At 47.1% G+C, this 25336-nt stretch overlaps 1 protein-coding gene across 3 annotated transcripts in view; it reads right to left on the bottom strand.

Annotated features, from left to right (window-relative positions):
* The window catches only part of SPO11 (SPO11 initiator of meiotic double strand breaks), a 326125-nt gene that overhangs the window by 95320 nt on the left and 205469 nt on the right, over positions 1 to 25336 (bottom strand). For 2 of the 3 annotated variants that reach the window (XR_011101799.1, XR_011101798.1), the window contains 2 exons: positions 22504 to 22609; positions 9896 to 11745 (listed from right to left, as the gene is read on the bottom strand). The gene's annotated coding sequence lies outside the window, so the exon portion shown is untranslated. Of the gene's footprint in view, positions 11746 to 15564; positions 15699 to 22503; positions 22610 to 25336 lie in introns of those variants that run through there. The other variant, XR_011101814.1, reaches the window with a different exon arrangement.

Genomic DNA, 25336 nt, shown 5'->3' with positions numbered 1-25336 from the left:
TTTATGGAGCCTTTGATGGCAGGCACCCAAATCCCCAAAGCTGCCTGGCCATACAGCCAGCCCATGCCCACAGCCGCCTACCAGGCTCCCCCTCTGCCCCTTCCCTTTCCTTCCCTGTTGATTTGATTGCATTAACATGAAGAGTAACAGAAAGTTTGTGGCAATGGGACTGGATTTTCTCAGTCAAGTCCACTTAAATACATCTAGAATACTGTATCTATATATAGCCTGGTGGATATATAGCTACATTACAGAGGAAAAGCCCTGTACTTCTGCAAGCCGCAAGGCCACGAGGATAGATTATCTGAATTACTGTCATTACCAAAATTGCTAGCTAAAGAAGAAACTTCCAAGGGGAATGCATTGCTCTAGCAGTTTGACTATAGGAACCACTGTAATTACTCAAAGTATTTTAAATTGTGCCAGTACAAACAAGATCTGGAAACGGAAAATACCATGCTAGTCACTGCATCTGGAAACTAATGGTTGGCATGGAAATGCATGGAACTGGTTACTCACGCCGAGCAGTGGGCAACAGTGAAGTCACGTCCACCACCGCTCCCTACTACCTTTGACTACAGGCAAAGGTTATTTCCACAGGCTCACCCACACTTCTGGCAGCCTCCAAAAGCAAGTCCTGCTTCTTGCAGGCTGGGCTGGCATTGCTGCAAGGGGAACCTCAGCTCATAACATCCCTGAGTGCCAAGAAAGGGGCAATGTGAAAAGACCACAGGACAACACAAGCCACACCAGCCCTGCTCCATGCAGTCAGTAGGTGCCCTCCACCCTGCTGGACAGCCCGTACAGACAGGCCCAGCTCACCCTGAGATGTAGCGGATTCCTGGCGAGGACCAGTTCTCAGACTCACGGTGACTCACATCCCACCGAGCTCATCCATGTAGAATATTTCTGATTGCCTCTAAAAGCTTCAAGAAGAACTATTTTTCCTAATGAAAATGTATATATCTGACAAGTTTTCGTGATCCCTGCAGGAAGCCCAAAGCCAACATTGTCACAAGCACTTACCTGGAGCTAATGCTTTCATTCTCACAACACCAAAGCAACATTTAAGTCATACCATGCCCAAAGTGGCATTTTAGTGAGTCTACTCAGATTAACAAGTTTTAAGAACTCTTTACTAAAAACATTCTTCTGAGAAAAGAGTTTGTAATTGAGATTTTTCCATTAAAGAAAAATAATAGATCTTTACTTTGAAGCAACCTCTAGATTCAGCAACAAGTTCCCCCTGCATCCATCTGCTCATACACACCTGGGGTTTCAGAGGCAAGAACAGCCTCTCCCCAGCCTGCCTGGAAGGAAACAGTTGTGAGTGTGAAGCAGAGAGGGACAAAACAGAGTTTTGTCTATTTACACCACACCTAGCACACTACAGCCCTGACACATGAGCAGACATTTCCTTCCCCAGCCCTGCTGGCCTGGCTACAGGTGCGCACGCCAACGGGACTATTGTGCCTTCATGGCTGAGCTCCTCATTGCGCAATGTCCTGAGGATTCATCTCCAAACACAATCAGCCTGGAGAGTGGCCGTCCTTATCTATCACAGAGCAGCTGTTGTGGACTTCTGTCTACAAGATCAAAGGAAAGCTTATTCCCATAAAAGAGCATTACTCAGAAAGCTGGAATCAGCTTGCTCCGGGATCAAGCTCAGCACATCCCGCCCAGGGTTGGGGCGCAGAGCAGCACTATCGCTCCAGCCAGAACTGCAGGCTGAGCTCTGCTGTCCCAAGGACAAGAGCAAATAAGCTCTCAAAGGCAGAACATCAGTTGCCAGCTTCTACTCTTGGCTTACATGTTGTGTGTTGCAAGTGGTGCTCTTAGCCTCCTGCAAGGATAAAGCAAAACTTGCTCTGCCTTGAAGGACATGCTCGTACTCCAATGGCCAAACTTGGAAGTCCAGGACTCTGTTGTCTGCTGAGTGAGAAGAGGTTGCAGGAACATTCCCTACTCTGCTGTGATCCCCTGTAATTTTCTGTGTAGCGCTCAACCAGCGGGCAGAGCAGAAAGAGCAGCAGAAGAAAGCACAAGACACAGATTTCTGCCAGCCACAACAAGCGAGGCAAACACCTAGCTTGCACATGTACACAGCCAGCCCTGATGCCCAGACACAACCAAAAAGGTGAAACCATAAGAAGACAAGCAATTGAATAATAATTTAAGTGATAAATAATATTAGGCAAAGGACACACACACAAACTCCTCTCACAGGTTTAAGCTACAGGCCAGCCTGTGATCAGCCCCAACACCCTGACCCCTTATAGCCGTATCTCATAGAAGAGGCTGTTTGCCTGCTGCATCCTGCACAGGATAGCAGCAAGGACATGTCTTCCCCAAGAATTCCTGCACACTGGACTCTTTCAGGCCCTGCTTTTTGGCCCTTCACCCCCCACTGCCACATTTCTCAGTTGTTCATAATTACTCCACCACATTACTTAAGAATACAAGAGATACGGCTTACCTTTCCAGTACCATATTTCAGCTTTTTCATTTCTGCCCCACAAACACTTCCCAGAGGTTGCAGCAGCTTCATCCTTTCAGCAAAAGGCACAGTCACATCTTCCCAAAGTCACCAAAGCCCCAGAGGCCATTTTTCACCCTCTCCGGAGGAGCCTTGCCCTCTCCAGGCAGGCTTCCACCACTGAGCTCTCAGCTCAACTCAGCTTCTCAACAAAAAGCTTGAAACACTGCAGCTCCTCTTTGAGATCTTCTGAATTTCACCTCATTTGGCAATAATTTACCCATCAGGTTTTCTCAATCAGAAGGCATTGTTTTCTTTCCCCCAGGTGGTACAGCTTAAGAACAGAGGGGTCTACACCTGAGCTCACCAAGCCCCAGCCCTAGCCCCAGCCCTAGCCCCAGCCCCAGCGACCTCACCAAAAAAGCAATCATCTGTGTGCTGAGTGAATGCTGGTGTTCATCTTCACCTAACTGTACTGTGCTTTTACACAATGACCACAAGAAGACACCCAAGTGCCTGGACCCACTGTGGGGACTGGGAGGTACCCGCCTCCATCCTGCCGTCCTCTCCCAGGCCACCAGCAGGAGAGGCAGGAGGCCAGGCATGCCTCCACGGGGGCCTGGGCTGCTTGCAGGTGGCAGGTGGACAAAAACTGGAAAAAATGCAGAAACGGAAAAGGAGCAGTTGTTGGATCTGCAGGAGTGCCTAGGTCTAGGTTTGGGTCAGCCCATCCTTGGACAGGCAACACAATTACCAACCTGACCAGCTGCACTCACCTGAGAGCGCATGTTTCTGCAGGGCAGGGGCCTACCTGGCTCCTTCCTGGGTTTGTTTCTGACACATCTCAGCAGTGCTTTAGAGTCATTTGTAAGGTAGCTTAGGATGATTCCAGTGAAATCACTGGTCACTGGAGAGACCGGTGTAAAAAAGGTGGATTTTTCACGTCCCATGACTGGTTTGTAATACGGACAGCTCCCAGGATGGGCTTCTCTCAGGCCTGTCTGGCAAACCGGAGGGGCCCACGTCTGGAGAGGGGTGGGAGCCCTGCCCACGCATGCAGGAGGATGTGCGTGGTCTCACATGCCCAAGGCCTCACACAAGGATGTTTGGTAGAGTCGCAGAAACCTTTTCCCCCTCGCACATTATTTGAAAAGGCGATTGGAGGCTGCTCTATCTTTCCCCCAGTCCCATATCAGCCTCCCAAGCACTTCCGCGTCTTCCTCTAAAAGCAGAGCTTGTGTGATTAGCATTACTTTAATGTGGTCTTTGTTATTTTTGCATCTGGGTTCCACATTTAGGAATTCAGCACTTTGCGATGCAGCCGGGATAGAGTGACAGCGGTCTGAACTGCTTAACTGGTTGTTTACCAGTTCCCGTTTTCTGCATACAGATTTCCCTGCAGTTAGGTTGAGATGCAGAGCTTCCCACACCCCAGCGAGGCTACGTTTTAACAGCGAATTCACGAGCGTAAGGATTGCATTGAAGCACACAATGTCACAATGCAGCCTTTGCTGTATCTTAAGCAATTAACACGATGAGGTATCTAAAAGGCTGCTACAGAAAAGGTCCCTACATTGAGCTTTGATATGTGCTATGTTCACTTCTGTACACTGAACAAGACAGAACTCAGAATGATGTGGAAGGAGCTGGATCTGGGGTTTGATCTCTATTTCTCATTATCCTCTGCATAACTTTGGGCAGGAGGCATCACCCACCAGTGCCTCAATTTTCCTGTCTGTAAAAGGAGGGCAGTGACACATTTTAATTTTGCAGTTGTGGCAGGACTTTTCAAGGAACCTATACAATGAAATGGGCTGTGAAGCATGCAAAGCCCTGGCACTGCTTGCAGGAGGGCACATTTTATGCCGAGGGACCTGGCCAGGGGTAAGCCCCCCAGTGAGCAGCCCAGCACCAAGGGGCTGCAGGACCTGTCCTGTCCAGCTGCCCCGCAGCAGGGACCCGACAGACTGCTTGGGGTGGGTCACCTCCAGAGCAGTAACAAGTGGGAAAACACGTAGAAGGTCAGAATTTGGGAAGTATTTGGCCATCACCCACCTATGCTCACACAGGCAATTAAATTGCTTTCTCTCTGCTACTGTGTTGAATGGGAAACGTCTCCTCTCCAGAATTTTGGGATGTGTCACGACAGCCTGGCGGACAGGCAGATCTGCCAGCTGAGGATTTTATAGTCCCATCAGGAGAAGAAGGGAGTGAGCTGATCCCATGGCTATGGAGAAATAATTACGAGTTTTTGTTGAGTAAGATTTGGGAAACAAAAAAGCGGAAATTGCAGAGTGTCTTAATTGAAACAAATTTCATATTTTCCATTTGATCAATAATTGTCTTTTTCTCTACTGAAAAACACCTCTTAATTTTTTCAAAAATCTATAAAAAGGGGTGTTGTATAAGTGAAGTACATATATCAGGCATGGGGAAGAATGATTTTAGGTTTAACTTTTGTCAAAATTTGAAGGAAAGATGTGTAAAGAATTTTAAAAACATACTTGTTTTTATCAGAAATTTATTTTAAAAATATAGTTGCCATTTTTCAGCCTGTCCTCCAAAAACCATAAATTTGAAATTTCACAGAAATTCTTTCCAGAAACCAAATTTAAGTGTAGGTCTAACACAAGTACAAGGTGAGGGGAAGGGGCTGCTTGCAGGAGGGAGCACGGCAGGATGGCAGGAGCAGCTTCTGCTGATGGCAAGGGATAAAGCAGATAACTTAAACTCGTGTCAGTGGAAAAACAAAGCTCTTGTTCGGCTGACTTTAGGGATGGAAGAAGATTTTGACTCATTCCTTAACTGTTTAAGGGATTCATTCATTCATAGAAAACGGCAGGTCTGCATGGGTCAGCGAGTTAGGAAACAGCGGTATCCCTGCCGGCTGCAGGCGGTGAGGCCGGCAGCAGGCACAGCTCTAACTGATTTAGCTGCAGCGCACCGAAAGGGCCGACTAAACGGCAAAACTAAGAACAAAGAGGTCTAAAGAGGCTGTCGAGTGGAGCTGGAGAGATCTGAGGATCCAGTGGGACTTTTCTGTCACTCCTTTTTGCGTCTGCATGACAGTGATCCGGGACAGACCTAAATCATCCTCCTGGTTTCCTACTGCCTTGTACTTGTTCCTGAGTTCACATTTCTCAAAGAAAGTTGATGCTGCTTTGAAAGCTTGCCTTGTTTTCTCTAATTCAATCCGGAAAACATTCATATTAATACCAACAGATACCGCCCACACGCAAATCAGAAAAATTAAAGGGCATTGCAAAAGTGACTGTTTCCAGTGGTCAGATTAGCTGTAGACGGAAGCAATTCGAGATGCATTAAAACTAACAGGCTGTAATTGTCCAGAGGCATTGTCTCACAGTGCAACACTTCTCTTTGGCTCTTCAGAGATATTTCTTGGAATTTTTTCAAACGCTCTTCTGCTTGAAATATACGCTGCGTTTCAGATCTTTCCTTTCCATGTCACAGGAGAACGAGCTAAAAGTTCATCAACAGCCTATGGCAACGTCTCAGTGGAGAAAGTTGAAGTCATTTCTTAATGCCATTTCTTATTAGCTATCATTATTGTGTAAATGTTGCGAGTACCAGAGAGCAGGAGGTCTGCTGTTAATCATTACAAACCTTGGTTTCTCTCTGCCTAGCAGTTAATCCTTCAGAATCATTTTGTTTCTTTAAAATATACAGAAAATGGGCTTCTCCCAGAGCCTCGGGTGTCCTGGTGAATAGTTGCAGGAACTTAGTTCTCAACCAGCTTTCTTCAGTTAGCTAGTTAGCTGGTTGGATCTTCTATTTAAAGATAAGTTCCATCCCACCCTTCTGCAATCTGGTTATGATTACTGGTTACTGCCACCCGCAGACTGATAAACTTATAACAGCTGCATTGCAGGAAATCACCTCCAATTCAACCCTGATGTTGTATGGATGTCTTTAGTTAGCTTAAATAGGCTTTTAACATTCATTTTTTTTGTGTGCAAAACACCTATCATTAATTTTGACTCGAGAGATCAAACAGTTAACAATGTGTTGATCCTAGCTTACTCTCAAGTGATGTATTGTATCATTTCTGAGAGTTATGAGGGGTTGATATTTTCTTTTACTAATGCATCAAAGTCGATAAGTGAATGGGGCAAACCCGCGTCCTGGGAAAGGAAGCTATTAACAGCTCCGCTCGGAAGGTTCTGAGGGCCACATTGCGTCATAGCCCTCGAGTTTATTGAATGTTAACTCTTTTTTTTTTCCTTAACCAAAGGAAATGAGTTTCTATAATCCTCTGCTTTGAGCTGCATCCTCAGTGGGGTAATGAAAAATGACCTACGCCATTTGATAGCACACTACTTTGCACACAATAGATCTTCACAAGAGCAAGCACAACGCAACCCCAGCTTTTGCTTTTTCTTCTTGCTGAAACGCACAATGAATTTATTTATTGCTGATCTAAAAGGCACCAGAACAGAACGGGCACAGCAGGAGAATCACCCGAGTTTAACTTGGCATAGTAAGAAAGCAGTCCCAGAGAAAATGACCAGTGTGCAGACCTGGGAGAGCAGAACATTTTTATAAGGAGGATCTTGAAACGGTGGGTTCATGTACACACAGAGAGCGAGGCAAATTGGTTCCAAGAACAAGGCATCTGCTCCCTTGAAAACTTTTTTTTTTTTTTTTTTTGGCAGAATTTGTATGCAAGTTGGGCATGTTGAGTGATTTATGGGGCCATTAAACATACACTAAATCAATCTCTATTAGGAAAAAAAAAGTGCCATGTACTTAAAAAAGGCCCTGGAGCTAGATTTCTGAACCCAAGGTCTGATGTTGCAAGGCAAATGGTCATTGGTAATTTGGGAGATGTAACATGAACTCAGTCAGTCAATTCGGATATGATAGTTTTTAATGTTCCATGAATCCAGCAAAATGTGTATCCAATTAACTACTACTAAAGGACCTTATTTATAAAATAATACTTTTGCGGTCAGGTTGTGCTTTTTCCATTCATTTCTGTACACAGTTCAGGTTGCAGATTGTGTGTGTATGATTAATAAAGACAAACATCAGTTTTGTGCTGGCCACTACTGGCACCATGGGGGGGGGAGAGGGAGGGCAGAGCAGTGAAAAATCAGTTTTGTCCCCATTATCATGGTTTTAGACTGAGAACTGAGATAGGAGAAGGGTCTCCTGCTGGAACCAGGCAGTGAGAATTAAAGGAAGAGGTTGTCCTTTAACAAGGGAACTCTCTACAGGGAAGATATAAGTGCTGGAAACACTGAATTGTCAAAACCTCAGCTGTTTACTTAGTGCTGTTTTGGAGCTGAAAAAAAAATTAGTAGGTGGTACAAATGTATCCTTCAGTCCATAGGAAAAACATCCTCCTTTGAAAACATATCCAAGTTATTTAAAGGGCATGTGCAAAATGTATGCATCCCAAATAGTGCATTTTCCAATGTAATTTCATTTTAAGCCCCTGCAGTGGGCAGGCATTCACAAATTCAGGCAAAAGGAGGTTTTATGAACTCCTCTATGAATTGCCTATGCAAACAAGCATAACATTCAAACAGAAGCAGGCCAAAAGCATTTTGTGAATAGAGCATTAAGGTATTTTCTTTTGACACGGTTAGGGTTGGAAAATCTCTAGCAAAGCCCTACAGCTTGTCAGAGAAAATTCTCATATGTATAAGTGTATACACTTCTGTGTGTGTATATGGAGCAACGTGTAACGTTTCTGACAGTACAAGATGAGATGGTGGAAACTGAGGAATGCTTTGCAAATCCGACGGCATTTCTTGCCCAAGCTGTTTTCCAGTTCCAGCTGTTCTCTAGTATTGTACTCAGTTACATTATTTTCTGATTTCAAACCAAAAATATTCTAAGTGTGAAGTGTCTGAGTTTGAAAATGGGAAAACAACTTGAAAAAAAAGGCAGCAAAACAATGTGCTTGGTAAAAACAGAGGCACTGGGAGGTAAGTTTTGAACCCATACATAGCTATAGATTCAAGAGTAGTGACAGCTAAAGACAATTAATATAACAAGGAAGTCTAAAAGAAGTGATTATTTTAGCAACACAATTTAATTACAAGGGAAACAGGTCAATGCAGGACTTCTCCTTAGTATAAGCAAGCAGATGATATAGCTTCTTTTCCAGTATTTTGACAATCAAATGCATGTTCATTAGAAGCACATTTCTAAAAATTACTTACTGGGAGAAGAAAATTTTCTCCAATGGGTGCTCTCTAAAGACTGATAAACTGCAACAGGATCAAGGTTTGATTTTTTTGTTTGTTTGTTTTGTTTTGTTTTTAAAGGACACCCTGGAGATGCATTAGTGAATTACAGGGATGTGCAGGAAGGTACTCCTAAAACTAGTTGACATTTGCAGCAGCAGAGTGATGGATACAGAAACAGGGCAAACCACAGGAGAAAACTTGAGGCTGAGAGATGTCTTGAGGAAATCTAGGGAAAACACCAAATTTGTGTTCTCAGAGCTGAGTGAGAAGATTCAATTGGATCTTCTCAGAAAGTTTAAATTGTCCCAGGATGCCCACCCTCACCTCTCACCACTTCATCCTGATGCTGTCCTGCCCCCCTCCTGCCCTCTGGCCAGCCTCAGGGGACCGGAGAGACCCCAGCTGAAGCAGGGAGAGCTGTTGTGTGAACGGGGTGCCAGGATGTGCCTTGCCTTCCCAGGCACTCACACATGGATAGGGCAAGGACAGTGCTGTGCACCCTTGGCTCACCACCAGCAGCACCGGCTGCGTGAGCTAATGGTCATTAGAGCGAGCAGAGCCCCCAGGAGCCTTTGCTATTTAAAGGGAATTGAAAATAATTGAAAAGAAGACACTTGTCTGGAAACTGTTCCTTGTCAGCTTCGCTTCCTACACAAAGGAGGCTCCAGGGAACGCGGCACGTACATCTGCCTCTGTCTTCCCAAGAGCTCCTCTCTTTTCAACCTGCTGCTTAGCATTTACCACATCCAACCGCGGGGCTTTCAAGAGCTAAACAAGAGAGCTGGTCAGGCACCTCAGGAGTGCTCCTGGCTTGCTGGCCAGGGCAATGCCCTCAGGGCGAGGCAGGCACTGCTGCAGGCTTTGCTCACAGCTCACGCATGCCGGGGGACAGCAGCCCAAGGAGATGCAGTGCCCTTAGCTCAGGGACTTGCAGCCGCTGCCCTACGACTATCGCTGCAGGGGCTCTTTGCACCCAAGCTTTCCTGCCACTGCAGTCCAGGCAGGAACTATCCCAGGATTTTCACTAAACCAGTTTCTTTCCTCTGCTGCCTGCACAGCTGGTAAAATATCCAGAACCTGCCCTGCACATCCTCCTTGGCATTTCTTTCTCTTTTCCATTTGCATTAGAAAAAAAAAATATTTTTTTTTTTCACAGCAGATGGATAACCAAAACAAACAGAAGCAACTGCCTTCCTCCTCCTTCCTGGAACCCTCCAGGCAGCTTAGAGGTAGAATGTGCTTTCTAATTTCATTGACAGCACTGCTGATATATAGGGTAATTTTATCTTAACAACCTGTAACAAAGGATAAGACAGTAGTCATCTTACATTCCAGACAGTAGGAGATGTTTACTCATTCTCCCTGCAGACTCTGTCATCATTCATCTAGACTTTATTAGGATGCCAGGAAATGGGAAACCTATAATTTAAGAAATGTATCACACGGGGAAACTTCTTGTGTTTGGTAAATAAAAGGTAGCTGGGGATGTGCGATTAATTTGTTTTTTAAAAAAGTGTTCTCACCAGTTTTCCTGTTCCTTCCCAAAATTCTGCCTTGAATTAAACTTTTTACAGGGTGTGATACTGAGGAAAAACATCACTGGACACCTCAAGAAAGACCGGGATGTGTCCTCCTGACCCCAGCACTGGGCACACGCCTCTGCTCTGGGATCCTGTGCTTGGCAGACCGCAGGCTGTGCTCGCAGCAGTGCTTCTGAGCACGAACGTGTGTCTTTTGGCAGGGATTTTTTTTTTTGTCTTTATCTTGAGGTATCGCATCATCCAGGATAGCAACATGCTCTGAGCAATTGCCTTTCTCGGGGCCAAGAAGAGGGAAAGGCAGAAGAAAGCACATTTTTTGTGGCAAACATTCTTACAGGGTTTTGCTTCTTTAGCAAGTTTCACATGAGCATTTATTCCTGTTTACGTAGCTTGACGTGAATGCCTGGCTTTGATTTGAGGACAAACTGCCCCATAAACTCTTGAATGTCTGAATTTAACCTTCACCTTTCCCCCCTAACCTTCACTCTTGCTTTTCCCTTCATAATTGGTGACATTCTCACAGCCAAATTTAATAAAATACATGCTACTGAGAGTGAACTTGATTATGAGCACAGACTGAGGCAGGGAGGGATGATGTCAATGCAGGGGGGGGGGAAATCCCTTCTAAAATCAGGTGCTAAGAGGGAAATTCTGCTGGTTAAGAGCATACTTCTCGGTGGTCAGAAAACCATTAGGAAATGGACAAATCTGGTCCTGGCTCCTCCCTCACACGAGGTAAACACCCGAGTTCATCAAAAACCAAGTGCTTTAAGTGCTGTTGCTTATGGATCACAGTTCCTATCAAGCCATCAATCCACGCTGATGGCAGTGTTGTTTCAGGAGATGATCAGCAGCTCCCTAGGCACAGCATGCTCATCCTGAAAGGAAGCAGTCACCAATTTTGGATATCCATCAAAGGAACATTTTTGCTTTAAGTTGAGCTTCAGAGTCCCTGCCCTCCAGTTGTCAGCCAGGAGCATGGCTTTCTCTGGCATACTTCTGACAGCTGCCACTGCAGTTGTGTGGGCTGCATAGACTTCACTTGTGCTTAGATTTGGCCATGTGGTTTCGAAGCTTCTCACCCTACAGCAATCTCCCAAAGAGTGTGGTCTTTGTCATCTTCCAAGTAGCCATTAAAATGAGAGTTGAAGTCAAGGTCATGTTGTACCACAAGCCTTTGAAGAGCTTCTTTGCGTGCTATGTAAAGCAAACCCAAAAGCCCACTGATACACTTACTGGGTCAAATTCATCTCTGCTGCGAACTCCACCTAATCCAGTAGTCATCGGAGAGCTGAATGTGGTCAGCTCTGCGCTTATTAAAGGACAGATAAAGACCTTTAACATTTGGATAGATCTGATCATATCTGCTGAATTGCCAGGCACAGAAGAGACACAGTTGTTTTTTTTCCCTTTGCACTTACACATAAGGTTCACGTGGATATGGACTGCATCACTGGCTGCTTGCTGGAGGTGTTAGGGGATGGAGGTAATTTATCCTGTGTATTTGTCCCTGAAAGGAAATTTAGTTTGTAACTGCAGACATCATGGGGTAGGAAGAGAAGAAGGAGGTAACCAAGAGGATAAGCAGCATGATTTTAATGAAAGGAAGAAGAAAAATTTGCAAGCTTAAACTAGCGCAATTTCCAAACTCAGATGGATGCCACCATGCTGACACAGCCTCAGACTTTGTGAAGTTTTTCCCCCATCCTATTTGTGGTGAGCTCTGATACCCTGCTAAATACACCCAAAGCCTGCAAAAGAATCATTGGAGGCATCTGATCTAGGGGAAAATTTCCTCATAATAACACTCATTAGATATGTGGAGAAACCACATCTCAAGTCGCCTTCCTGCCTCTGAACATTAAAAACATAAATTTTGGAGCTAAAATTCACTGCCTCTGTGGGCCTTGGTGCATAAAGGGATGGGCGAAATCTAGCACCCGAGTTCCAGCAGAGAAGCCTTTGGTAAGCGTGGTAGGTTAATAATCCCCAGGATCCCCTTTTTCTCAAGGTCTGTGAATTCACACTTGGTGGCTTAGACACGGCTCTGTAACTGGTGGCTGATTTATCACCGTTCGTGTGATGAACTGGAGCACTGACATCCCCTCCTTAAATAGTACTAGTGGTCACTACCTTGTAAGAGAGAGAGCTCTTAATCTAAATCAAACATGGTTTTGTACACTTATGCTGACAGTTAGACCAAGACACAGGAGACCACAGGAGGGGAAAGCTGCATTTATACCTCTCTCCTCCTCGCAGTGCCACCACGGGGCAGGACCAGAGCAATAAATGCACTGGTTTATTCCTGTGCAAGGCAAAATTCCTTGCACTGAGCCACTGCAGAGCATCAAATGGCCTAGGAAAAGGAAAATACTTCCCCATCTTCAGCAGGGTTAAGAGTGGGCTATCCTTTACATTCCTCAGATTAAGCAGGGGGACCTCAAATACCAGCTCAGATTGGAGATCAGGCAGGAGCATCTTCTGCCCACTCCCTTGCAATGAATGTAAAAACCCTACAAAGGTGCAATGAACAGGCCCTGAGGACACAACAGCACAGGTTTTGTCCCTCTGGCCCTTATCAGGGTGATGTTCTCTTGCATTTCCTCCACTGTTTGGCTGCTCTCCAGCCTGTGAAGTTTAACAACAGGAGCGTTTTCATCCCCTCACTGCAAACAGCTGCAAAGGAAAACAAACTTGGTATCTGACTGGAAAGATCTCTTTAAAAGTACCTGATGCCACCTAAACCTGAGACTCACAGCAGGTTCTTCTATGAAATCTGACCAGGTTTGAGTCTCAGTGTTGACCAGATATGTCACACTCAACATTTGCTAGCTATGGAAATGTCATTGGCCTGAATATTTCAGGATTTACTGCTGCAGAAACGCTCCAGTGTCACCTTTCTCCCCTTTTATTGCTCAGCCATAATCTTAAATTCAGCTGAAAACAAAGAGCTGCCTGTAGACAGCTAATCCCAAAGACAGAGCTTTGTGTGAAACTTGGAGGGAAGAAAAGAAAAAAAAAAAAAGAAATCACTGAGAAGGATTGGCAGGAAACACAAATATTTTTGGCTAATTTTTCCTAGTATTCTTCAGCCCTGGCTAAGGGCTGAATTAAACAGCTCCTCCTTTGCCCTGGCCCACTCCCACACCACATATTCATCAAAGCAGATAATTCAGCAAACAAAAGAAATTGAAAACACAAGCCGCGGTGGAAAGTCCTGTGCTTTACCCACTGCAGGTGCAGGAGGCGGCAGTCAGGGCTGGGCGGGCGGCTTTCACTCTGCGCACGCAAGGATTATCCACCAGCTCGGCGCTGAAATCCAGGTCTGATAATGCTGGAGTAATGCTAACAATTACGCGGCAAAGCCAGCCTATAACCCAAATCCTACCTGCACTCAGAGAGTGCTTCTTGTGCCAAGGTGCTGGGTTTGGACCTGCCCGGGTACGCTGAGCAGTCCCCACTGCCCCAGGTGTCCCCTGCCCACTGGGAACCTGCTCCTGCAGGGCCATGTCTTGGAGCCGGGGTGATTTAAGTCCCAGCTGCTCGGCAGTTTGCAGAATTACCAGCTGGGTTGATTTCCACAGGCTCTGACCCAAGTCCTTCTCAGACTGATGCACCCTAAGTAGGGGACTTTCCACTAGGGGCAGTTTTACGGCTCTGATTATTGGAGCATCCTGAAAAGCACTTGCTGCTTTCTGGCTGTGCCTCCTTCCCACAGGTACAGGGAGAAAGGGTGATGCTTTTTAAGGTTGAAATTAACTCCTGAACCATTTCTGCATTTCACATAGTAGCAAAAGCAAAGCACTGGAGATACTGAGATTATCCCTGAACAGAGACCACGCTGCGCACGTGAAATCAGAGACCTTCATTTCAGCTTGGGAACCACATCAAACGAGGAATTTCTCCACAGAAGAGCACACAGTGTATTCCTCCTGGCTGTACAGCACTGCCTTCCAGCACTGCTGCCCACCTACTCCAGGAAATTAAAATGAGAAAGACCCAGAAAACAAGTCAAAACAGATGGAAGTTAGATAAATACATAAACAACACTTGTATCTCCTGTTATATTATTACAGCGTGCATACATACACAAAAATGGTTTTATTTTTTGTTCACGTTTTAATCAGCATTGTGGATGCTGAGTGGAAAGCAGAGTTGCCCTCAGGCAACCCATCTTACCTCACAAGATATATACGAGCTCTATGCATGCACATGCTGCAGAGAGACACTTTCCAAAGCAGGAATCCCCCATTTGCCAAGCACAAGTCGCAGCCTCCTGGACCCCAGAGAAACTTATAGACCTGGTCTGGGATTACTCCAGTCCCCTTTTGATGCTTAAAGCTCAATTTTCAGATCACTGTCCAGGACAGCTTGTGAAACCAAAGAAGAGACGACCAAGGCTTTATTGGGAGCCTTTCTGCCCACTGCAAACTGCAGGACGTTGTTTTACAGTCCGTGCTGCTTTGATATATGACACATGCTGCTGTGTGGGTGCTTACCTGCTAAAACTCTTTTGATTTGTCCCTTTTCTTTCTTGTCTGCATATGGTTTGTGTCTGTGTATACTTTGCTAATCTCTTGTGGCAGACTTGAAGTAGACAAATTGTTTTGGACCATGCTGTTTTTGGTATACTGTTCCTTATAGGTACCTCGCAGTGAAAAGAATCCAAATTATATCTGAAAAAATATATTCCCTGCCTTATAGGTAGAATTGACTCTTTTAGAACTAAAAATATTAATACACAACATACTCTGCAGATGCTATACTTGAACAAAGCACTTCCAATTGTCCTAGTGATGAGAGAGTAAATAATGAGCGGGCTATTACGACATCTATCTGAAAATATCAAAGCAATAAGCAAACCCGAGATTAAAAACTGAGGCAGAATCTGCAAGTTGTATTGCATTAAGTCAATAACATGAAATGAACATTCATAATCACAGCAGAACATCTCAACAGCCTTCAAAGGATAAAGATTGGCAGCCCTGTGCTGAAGACAAGGAGTTAAGATGCAGTGGCAGGACCTTGAAAACCACCACCTTACCCAGCAGGCAGCTGAGCTGTGCTCCTTTATAGCCCCTGAGAATGAACAGCAATCAAAACACTTTGGCATCGTTAGGTGGTAGAGGAAACAGGAAAAGATGCTAAGCATTGCTTTTGTGATTTGTCCATCACCCTGCCTTTCCTCAGCAGCTTTTCCTGGGGATGGGAAGCGCTGCCTGCTGCCCTGTGGCTGCGAGAGGCACAGCAGCAGCACGTGTGGCTTGAGCAGAGAAATATCACTGCTCTTTGAGGGCGGCTTTAGCCTCTCTGAAGGGATCACCCTTACCTCCATACAAGAACCAACATGCAGAGGTTTAGGCACCTCATACCCATCCCTGTCCAGGCAGGGCTGCAAGGACCAGAGATGATCTCTAGCACCACTGCACAGCTTTTCAGGACTGCGAGCAGCTCAGAGCACAGACTATCTCTGATGGAGACCAGATAACAGCTAATTAAACCTTAATGAAGCTCTGCCCTCAGCTGTAGAGACTGCAGCTGCTGTGGGTTAATGCGGGAGCAGGGAAGGAGGCTGTCAAACGCTCCTGCTGGGGCACGGAGGTGCTGGGGGTGGCTGGGGAAACATTGCCCAGCCCTGGTATATTTTTCTGCAGTTTTATTCACCTGAGCAGGATGGCGCAAAGCCTGGTGCTGCACATCAGGGAACAGCTCACATAGGACCCTGCTGTGGCTGGGAGCACGGAGCCCCAGCTGCAGGGTGTCCTCGTGTCCCCATGCATGCAGTGGCAGCCTGGCACAGCCCTGTACATGTGGGGACAGCTTACCCCAGCACCACTGGAACAGAGCTGCTAAGCCCTGGCCTCAGGAAATCCAGATTTCCAGGAATAAGGCCCTCTTTTGTCTCAAAGGCTGGGCCTTCCCAACAGTTTAAACCGAGAGGACCACATAATCCTGTTTTTCTGTATGTTCGTAACCCAGGGACAATGTGTAATCCCACTGCAATCACTTCAGAACTCTTGGAGGAGCACCAAGAGATGCTGTTATTGTTGTCACCAGCAGAATAACTGGTGAGCAGCGTCCCAAGGGGCCAAATAAGAAGGGAAGGATCAAACCCCCTCACACAGCTCCCACTGGTTCCTCCTTACGTCACCTTTTGTGTCGGAAAGGCAAGAGATCAAAACACTTATAGGAATAAGTATTTTGATCTCCTGTTGTTGTGAGATCTCCCCCATGGTGCAAATCTTTAGCTCCTTTGAACTTTTCAAAGCTACACTTGCTTTTTCTGGTTGCCAGAGCCAGACCTAGCATTGGAGGCAGCGTTCCTGGGTCATCAGGATGAACGTTTCCCTACTTGGGGATGAGAAATCCTTTACCAAACGCCTTAACAAACTGAATTGGGTCCAACAGTTCTTACCTCATGGAGACATCGTGAAGTGGAATAATTTCACCCTGCTCACAAAGTTAGGGCTGCCTGTACTTGCTGCCATCAGAAGCGTGGCTGCCACAGACACACTCCCTGAGGGCACCCCGAATTCAGTGACACTTGTTGTGTGCGGGTGGCAGTCCCGCTGCTCCCTGCCTCTCCCTGTGCCACCCCACACAGGTCCCTCTGGCCAGCCCTTGTCACTTGTCTTGAGATCTCCAGGCACCTGCGGGAGGGCAGCAGGGAATTAGTGCCTCTGCTGGAGCAAGGAGCCTGCAGGGAGAACCCAGCACCCTGCGAAAGCCTGGAGCAGAGCAGAAGAGCCGGGGAGCCTTGCCCTCAAGCCCCCACCCTCAGCAGCGCCCAGACACCGCCTGTATTTGCCCACCTCCTGCTCCCAGCGCGGCGCCGTGTCGGGAAGGCAGCCCCGTTCTCGCCTTGGGCTGCGTGGGGATGGGGCTGCTGACCCCTGCCGGTGGAAGGAAAGGAAAGGAAAGGAAAGGAAAGGAAAGGAAAGGAAAGGAAAGGAAAGGAAAGGAAAGGAAAGGAAAGGAAAGGAAAGGAAAGGAAAACGGAAATATCAAGAAAAGGTCTTGATATTTCAAGAGAGGGATGAGAAAAGGAGAGTGTCAGAGCTTAGAATCAGGGACAAATCAAGGCCAAAACAGCTCTCTGTTGCCCCTGTTGTACCAATCCCTCCTGCTCCCTCTTCCCCCCAGCTTCCACATGCTTCACTCAGCAAATTAAAAAAAAAAAGAAACACGGTCAGGATTGTCTTTAAAAGTGCTCACTAAGCTCCTCGGTGAGCCAGGTCTGTTTGCACCAGCAGGTTTCTGTAAATTATAAGAACAAAGCCACCCCAACCATTTGTAGTCTTGTGTGGTGCAGACGAGGGACAGGAGGCTGACGATGCCAGTGCCACGTGGCTGAGAGCAAACTGGCTGCCCAGGATCAGCCCTGCTCTTGGGAAGCAAAACCTCATGAAGGCATAACAGCAGCTCTGTTATCCTCTGATATCTCTGATATCCTCTCGCTCCTGCAAGAGCCCACAGGTACGGAGCTCTGGGCAGAGTTGCAAACGGTGGTGGGAGCACCTGCCTGCCCCGAACCCTGCCTGGGGCACAAGGCCCAGACAACCACCTCTTGGCCAGGGGAGAACCTGCAGAAGCAGTGCCAGGCTGCCAGACTTTAGCCAAGTGTTTGTTATTGCCTTCTAAGAACACTTTCCAGCTACTCCACATTGGCAGCCCAAGTCACCTTCAGCAATATTTCTGTGCTGTGCACACCGCCGGGGTGGAGACTGTACCTGTGCGTCCTGGAGGGGAGCTGCGTGTGCCGGTTAGATCACACAGAAATGCTTAATTAATTTGGCATACAGCGTGTCCCCTGCAATAACAGAGGGTAGCCAGGAACAATTATGGAACCAGCAACTTAGCTAGCCCCTCTATTAGTGGTCCTGCTTTAATTAAATATAATTACATTTTATATGCGTACATTTAAATGTGTGCCTGTAGCCTGCCTAACTTTTGCCATCGTGCTCACACAATTTCTGAGCTCATTTAGGGTACAAAACTGGCCCACGGGCCCTCTCTTTTAGGCTGCTTGTCTCTCCAACTCCCTTATGTTTTCACCTGCATCTACAGACCATACCTGGATGCCAGCTTTACCTGCTGTGAGCGCTGATGCTGGTAGGGAGGCTGGGGGGGAGCAAGCAGGGCTCGCTTTGGGACCTCACCCCGTACCCCAGGGCTGTGCGACCTGTGGCTGGGACGACCCTAGAGGGGGGGCAAGGCCTTCCCAAATAGGTTGAAGCCTTAAATAAGCGCCGTGCGGTTTTTCCGCAGGCTGCGATAGAAGCGGGGAAGGGGCCGCAGGTCCCCGGGCTGCGGGCAGGGGGAGCTCACGGTGCGCTGGTGGCGGCCGCTTGGCTCCGAGCGCAGCTCCTCCGTGCTCGGCACCGCGCGGGGTTTGCGATGAAATAACGCAGCCCTGCTGCAGCACGGACAGTGCCCGGCACCCTCAGGAGCTGCAAAAGCCGGAGTAAATCCAAGCAAAGGCGGCTTAGCCCTGTGCAGGTACGCGCCGAGCCCTCGCATGCCCCGTGCGTGCTGAGTGCCGGGGTCTGGGGACAGAGCCCGGCCCCTGCCCACCGGGGGCTCCTCGTGGTGTGTCCTGGGCAAGGTGGTGATGAGCAGTGCCCTGGTGGGCTCACAGCAGCACGGCTGGCCAGCTCGCTTTGCTCCATCTTTCCCAGTGAAATGGGCACGAGCTGGCTATGAGCTGCACGGCCACGGGACCACGGGCATCTGTGGTTTGCTTCGTGTGTCAGAATAAAGTGAAAATTTGATTTCAGAGATGAGCAGTGTGAACCATTCCTTGGCACAGAGGAGTACCTGCACTCTGACACTGCCTCTGTGACATCTGTGGGGTTACAGAAGGATTCTCTGCTGGTTTTTCTCTTCACCTACTTTACCGAGGGTGTCTGGTTAGCGCTTTGAGACAAACATGGTCTTGTTCACTCAGCAGTAGCTCCGTGGGGTTGGCAGGTATGTCAGGCAAGTACTTGAGAAGATTCATACAAGCTACTCCTGAGTTAATGAAATAATAGCATGAGGATCGGTTATCTCGCTCGGTGCCTTTCCAAACACATCCTTCAGAAGAATAACTGCTGCGGTGCTGATCCAGCATTTCCAAAATATTAACATTCCTATTTTAGCATCACAGAAGCTTAATTGCTGAGCAAGTATAAACAAGGAGTTCCAGTTACAAAATTCTCTCAAACGCATAGGAACCATCTTCATTTTTTTTAATTACATTTTATTGCCCTCATTTTGAAAATGCCCAAAGACAGCGGCTCCCACCATGAAGCTCCGCATTGCAGAGCACTACGAGGAGCGTTGGGCGATGGTCTCGATGAGATGAGATCTCGAGCAGATCTCTGATCTGCTGCATGACAGCCCGGGATAAATCTTTGCTGTTTCGCACATTTGCAGTATCTCACCACAACACAACGGCCTAACCTGTACTCAGATTTTCGGCACAAAAAATGTCTTCATTTGCTTATTTCTCAAGTCTATCTCAGTTTTCCACCCTGAGCCAATGCAAGCCCACCCCACCCAGTCCCAGAACACACAAGGATTATTCCGAGCCTGGGGCAGAGGAAAGAGCTGAATGTGCTCGGAGTCCCAGGCACAAGTGCGAGCCGTGCTAGCCGTGCTCTGTGCCCACAGGACTGCAACACCAGCACCATGGTGGGGCCACGTGTGCAGGAACGAGTCCCTGCACCCGCCTCTGCTCGGTGGCAGCTGTATCTCAGCTCTGCTATCAGGAGTTTTTGGTTTCCCACTGTGCTGAATGGCAGGAGCTGAAAGGGGATTTTGTTTCCCATCCCAGTGTGAACAAGGCAGTTCCCTTGGCCCAGTGATTCAGTGCTCCCCAGAGGTGTGGTGGTGTGACGCCCGAGCAGCTTCAGGCTGCCACCGCTGGGTATGGCAGCCCAGCTACTCCTGCCACCGCTCAGCACCATGCCCTGCATGAGGGGGGCATCCTGGCTGCGTTTCTGTGTAACCACATGCCTGGCAGGGGAGAGAAAGGGGCCAAATCTTGGCAGCAGCCATGGTACGACCATCTGCACCAAGGCTGTGGACTGTCCCATTCCCTCCATCCTCCACAAATGCCCCCAGCCCCAGCAAAAACCACCACGAAGCCCTTTCCTCCCAGTCATGCTGCGCTTCTCCTCCACCTCTTTCACATACCAAGGTGAGCTTTCCCTCCTCATTTCCAAACCTCTGCCTACCTTGGTGAGCCTTTCCCTCTCCCTCCTATCCCGGGTTCACCCCCGCCTGCTTCTGCTGCCTCCGCCACCCGTGCTGTACTTCTCCCTGTTTTCACACTATTCCCATTGCCTGGGATAACCTTCTTATCAAAACGCAACAAGCTGTCTCCAGCTCCTTTACAAACCATATGAGTATCCACCTGTTCCCTTGACAGTAACCATATGCCTCTCTGTATTTGTTCTGGAGCGTGGGAGGCTGCTTTGCGCGATTTGGGCAAGATCCAGCTCCTACTGAAATCAAGGAAAAAACTTCCCATTGATTCCATGGCACTTGTACCAAAGCCTCAGCCTGTAAATTTAATGGGACGCTTTCCACACATTTCATTCCTGCAGTGCATCACACACATTTAGGATTCTATTCAATTAGCCAGTAACGATTATCGCTTAATTACGATGATACAACACCAGCTGAAGAGATAACACTGCTGTTACCATCTCCGAAGGGCAGCACCAAATTGTGTATAAAAAAGCCCCTTTATATGGCAGCGTGTAAAATCCAGCATGCAAGGAATTACAGGCACCTAATGACAGAGACTCCAGCTGGGGACGAGTCTCCCAAGTCTAGCTCTCTTTGGTGATCTGAGTGCAGAAGCTATCTCATTATCAAAAGAAATCTGTCAACACTATTTGTGCGGAATCATAAACATAATAAATCCTGCCAGCTCCTCTGTGAACTGGCTATTTATTGCATCCATCTCCAAGGCTTTTTGATACTGGGGCTGGAGGCTGCAAACATAAATACTGTAATGATGTGTTGCATATGCCGCAGCTTAATTTACTAGGTTGGATTTGAGGCTTCGTATCAGAAGACCCTCAGCATCTCGCCTCCAGGCCCCCTGCACAGCCCAAGAGATAACACAATGACCCCACAAACCACAGCCAGCCTCCCTTGCACTCGTGTGAGCCGAAATGACGGGGTGTGTGTGTGAGCACAGACAGGGCAGGCACCTCCCCAGGCAGAGCTGAACCAGCACCAGGGGTAAAGACCAAAAACCCAACCCAGAGCCACCTCCAGGCCATTCATCCAAGCCACCTGAGCAGGGAGGCTGTGCAAAACAGGTCCCACCCTCACTGCCTGTTACTGGTGGTGGCCAGAGACTTCACAGCATGCCTCCCGGTCAGCCTGCAGTGCAGGATGCACAGCCAGGCCCTCACCTCCACCCTGTCAACCTGGCAGCTGATTTGAGGTACTGCTTGGATCTCTTAGCTGGAACGCAGGATCGATCAGACAGGACACAGTGCACCTCTACTTGTGGGGCAGTAGATCCCAATGCTGGCCCTGTATTTCTGTTACATCTTTCTTTGTAGAAGATTCTGCATGAAAAATCATCCTTCAAACACCTAAAAATTTCAGCAGCAACAGAAATACTAGTTCTCTGGTTCTAGTGAGAAAGTCAAACACGTTCACTCCGGTTTTATCTGAAAGGCTCTCCTTCCTCCCTCCTTTCCCCACAGTTTTTTTCCTGCCACCCCTAACCTGAATAAAACAAGTTATAACACCTAGCTGACGTATCACAGAAGCAACCTTTCTGGTTATGCTTCATGCAAGAACAACGCTGCCTCTGTTCTTATTTGAAGTGGCCTTTGCCTCAGAGGCACCAATTTTGGTGACACATTCAGGAGTGAGACCCATGCTGTAGGAGGGCGGGGACGAGGTGCTGCTGGTGGCCATAGCCCAAGTTCACGCTGCAGCATCCCAGCAAGGACCTCACCCACTTCCCAAGGAGCTCTTTTTTTCTGCCATGCTCTCCTCTTCCTTGTCACAGAGAGCACTTCTTTCTTGGCTAGCTGTTGTCCTAATTTCCATTTTGGCTTTGTATCCTTCCTCTCTGACACACTGCTGTTAGCCAGGGGACTGCCTCTAATTTGTATTGCACTTACCAAGGTGCATGTCAGAATATTTGTGCCATCATGCAAACAGAAGGCAGTATCGCCACATATCATAATGCCTGCAGGAACGACCTTGTATGAAGACTTTTGTGAAGTATAAAAGTATCACATCTACTTACATGCATCCAACAGTAAGCTACATGTCAGCCAAAGGAACCGAGGATGATGCGAGCTGAATTTGTCCTCATATCCCTTTTTCAGAAAAGCAGGGTCTGTTTGAGAAACCTGAAAGAAGAACACAGAATTTCAGCAAACAGTTTTTGGGACTCAGTCTGCATCCTTCCTGAAGTAGTTTTTTTTTTTTTTTTTTTTTTTTTTTTTTTTTTTTTTATGAGAATTTCTTTGCTTTTGCCACTGCTGCCTGGCACCTGCTTGAAAACTTTCCCTGCTTGAAAACTAAGGACGGATTTCAGCAAAGCAGAGGGAGATAACATGAATAAGGCACGAGGTTTTCATGTTGCCCAGTTTTCTTTAAAGTCACTCATGAGTTTGGGGGCTCAGTTTGACACACCTTAAAGAGGCTGTGTGTGGAAGGTAAAGAGAGGTTACACTGGTTTTGATAAGATAAGGATTGCTTGAACTTCTGCTGCAGCTAGAATAAAATCTGACAACACATTTAAACATTTAGTTAATTTACATGAAAAAAAAAAATAAGCAAAGCAAAAGTCCACATCATTGTATTTTTTTCCTTAGGCAGGAAGGAGAATCAAAACTTCCAACCAAAGCAAGCAGTGCTGAAGTTTAGCTACATGATACTTAAACCTTCATCTCCAATAGCCAGAGATGCCTGCACTTCTATGCCTAAAAAGCACAGACTGGTCGGGAGAAATGCCAGCTGGACGGTACGTGGTGCACAACTGGCTTGTGCATCGAGGCTGAATAAACAATTATTGACTCGGCTTGTGCAGCGCATTCAAGGGACGTTATTAACTGCACCAGAAAAATCAGTCAGGCAGATTCATATGCAGGGCTGAGTTTTTCTCGGAATCTGTCCCGCCCCCCATCCCATTCAGCACAGCAAAAACTGCCAAACTTTGCAGCTATTCAGTTTATATATATGTATGTATAAACATATGCATATAAACCTCCTCTCTAGCTGTAATAAAGCGAGCGGTTAAGCAGAATTTAAGCCATTACTGTAACTTTTCAGTTTCCCTAGAAGATCTGAAATGGGATGTATAGCACCTCAAATGTGGTTTTCATTACTACTGAGTCGAATATGGCATCCAGGTTATTCCTAAAACAAAACAAATTAGAGATTTATCCCAAATAATTGGTGTAATTGGTAACTTATTTACTTTCTCTGGCAATTTCCAAGTCACAAGAGCACGGTCTCTATTTTTCCTTTTTATAGATCTATTTATTACATTCCAATCTACATCAGATCTTCCTGAAAGTTCAAAATATTAGATCTAAAATAATGAGTCTCCCAAAGATTTTCTGTAATCAGTTCAATCCTGCCTGTGGCCGGAGCAGAGGACTGGGAGCCAGGAATTCTTAAAGTCTACATCAGAGCTCTGCCAGTAATTTGCTGAATTAAAATTAGTTCAAATCTTTCAAGTTGTGCTTAATTTAGAGTCCCAACAGCATTGAGCTGCCTTTATGGAAGACCCTAAGGATGAAACTGAGCCCCATATGAACAAGGACAGATTTTGCCACTGCCCTGACTGGGATTAGGATTTTACCTAGTCTGGAGGTGTTAGAAGATAGAAGTGTCTTCCCCAGTCCAAGGACAAGCCTGTGAGGGCAGGCCAGGCATACTGTAGTGTTGGCAACCAGACACCGTGCCCATGGAGGGCAGAAGAGATGCGCCATCCTGCTCCTGCCCCAGAAAACTTGCACGGCATCTAAACCTCACAGCCTGAGCTCGGGTTTAGGATTCATCCGGTGCCTCTAAGTAAGATGTCAATGTCACTCTGTCAACAAATCTAAAAGCAAAGTCCCCTGCAGACCTGTAACATCAAAACAGCAGACAAACGCCTGAGACAGATTATGCATGAATACAGCGACAAGTTCGCAGCCGCTGCATTGTCCAACTCCGTCTATTCCCAGTGTCTGAGGATGGGTGGCAAAGAGAATGCATTTAACAAGAAGGAAAAGACATTAAACATCAAACATCCCTTTGCTTCTGACAATTAATTGAGAAGAAAACCTCATAATCAGTTGCAGATTTGTCTCCCTGTAGCTAGCGTGACTCTGCTCAATTATCACGCTGCAGTCCGGAGCGAGGAGCTGGGTTCTCAGCTTTGTAGTCCATGGGGACAGGGAGGCAGCGGGCAGAGCTGAAAGGTTAAAGGTGGCAGGGGGAGGGCGCTGGGGGTGTTGCTGTCTCTGTGTTAGCCATAAATAATAGAAACCAGTGTGGTCTTCAGCTTACAGTCCAGCTTGAAACCCACGCTGTATCGGGGCTGTCAGCAAGGTGCTGGGAATACGTGCACAGAAAGCTGCCCTGACCCGAGAGAGGTCTACGCCTGCAGGGAGCTCTCTGTTGATAAGCAAAGATGTCTCAAGGACACTGCACGGTGAAGATGCTGCCCCTGCTTTCCATTCCCTCTGCAGCCCTAGTGCCAGTCAGTGCCTATCAGTCTCCAATGGACAACAGCCCCATATGAAAAAGTCACAGCCATTTACTGGTGGCCTTTGCCATGTCAGGGGGAAACGACCCCAGCCCCTGCCAGCCCCTCATCTCTACCTCTCTTACCAGCTGAATTTGCAAAGACTTATTTCCAATCTAGCTCGGCTGATTTGGGATGGGATGTTTGGGGCAGCCATCAGATCCTCAGAAGGATGCGCTGCTCTCTGGCAGGGAGGAAGGCTGGGGCACACTCTTCTCCCCTGAGCGCAGCCAGGGTCACTCTTATAGGGTGAATCACCTGTAATTCAGTTGTGCCTTACACCGTGCAGCAGAGGCATTGAGGAAACTATGAAATGCTGTTGAAGTTAAAGCTGGTT

The sequence above is a fragment of the Anas acuta genome, chromosome 16 (genome assembly GCF_963932015.1).
Source record: "Anas acuta chromosome 16, bAnaAcu1.1, whole genome shotgun sequence".
Taxonomy (NCBI): domain Eukaryota; kingdom Metazoa; phylum Chordata; class Aves; order Anseriformes; family Anatidae; genus Anas; species Anas acuta.
This window is presented reverse-complemented; position numbering and strand designations above follow the sequence as displayed.